The sequence below is a fragment of the Suricata suricatta genome, chromosome 13, assembly GCF_006229205.1.
Source record: "Suricata suricatta isolate VVHF042 chromosome 13, meerkat_22Aug2017_6uvM2_HiC, whole genome shotgun sequence".
Lineage (NCBI taxonomy): Eukaryota > Metazoa > Chordata > Mammalia > Carnivora > Herpestidae > Suricata > Suricata suricatta.
This window is the reverse complement of record NC_043712.1, coordinates 5,851,192-5,852,233: the sequence shown is the minus strand read 5'-3', so window position 1 is coordinate 5,852,233 and position 1,042 is coordinate 5,851,192. Positions and strand designations below refer to the sequence as shown.

The window sequence follows — 1,042 nt, the reverse complement described above, 5'->3', positions numbered from 1 at the left end:
GGGGGGGGGGGGGGGGGGGGGGGGGGGGGGGGGGGGGGGGGGGTGTTGCACTGGGTTGGAGCACCATCCCGGGGCTCCACCCAGGCCTGCCACGTTCCAGGATTCAGCAGGTGAGGTGGTGTCAAGGGCATTCACCCCTGCGCCAAGGGACTCCCGAGGGCTCTGTGCTGGGGACGCGGTGCTGAAATGTCCAGGTCACGCCTCCAGAGCTTCCATGGGCGGGGGTCCAGGCAGGGAGGAGGCCCCACTGGCTGCCCTGCTGGGGACAGCCTCTGCTTCGTATGCTGTGTCTCCCTCTCAAAAATATGTTACAAAACATTTTTAAAAAATTAAAAAGACAAAAGCACTTGGACACTTGGGCTGGGAGGGAGGAGCATGGCCGCTTGACCCTGGGTGGGGGACCCAGCTTTCCCCCCATCCCTCTGCGCCGCTGGGTGAGGCGGGGTGATCCTGGCACCGGGTGCCTGTGACAGCCTGGTGGCCGAAAGGAAGAGCATGTACGGAGCACAAGCCGCTGCCCTGCTGTCCTGTGTCGCCTCCGTGCTCCTGGCACCTGCTGCCCCGGTGTGCCAGTGGCCCCGCCCCCACCTCGGGCCCTTCAGAAACTCTCAGCTGATTGGTTTCCCACTTCCAACAGGGCCTTTCCCACTTCCAACAGGCTAGGCCCACGGCCCTCCACCTGTCCTGGGGGCCCCCCGCAATCCAGGCCCAGTCCTGCCCGCCTAAGCTCACCTCCCGGCACACCCTCTGTCTGCATTGCAGCTGGCCCGGCTCTGCCACCGTCTGCGCCCTCCCTGGTGTTTGAGAGCTGAACCCCATCTGCCGCCCTGAGTCCCCACAGCCCGCGTGGCTCAGTGAGCGTCCTCACTGTTCCTGCCTCGGGTCTTAGTTCATATGCTTGTTTCTCCCTCCCGCCAGACGGGAAGCTCTCTGAGGTTGGGGCTTTATCTTGATGAGCCCGTGGTGAGCGAATGGAAGGGTGCGCTGCCTCAGGGTAGCGGCCTGACCCTCCTGTCCCTCCCTGGCACGAGTAGCCGGCCCC

At 65.0% G+C, this 1,042-nt stretch overlaps 1 protein-coding gene across 2 annotated transcripts in view; it reads left to right on the top strand.

Moving 5' to 3' along the window:
- The window catches only part of NTMT1 (N-terminal Xaa-Pro-Lys N-methyltransferase 1), a 6,653-nt gene that overhangs the window by 2,285 nt on the left and 3,326 nt on the right, over positions 1 to 1,042 (top strand). The gene's annotated exons all lie outside the window — the stretch shown is intronic.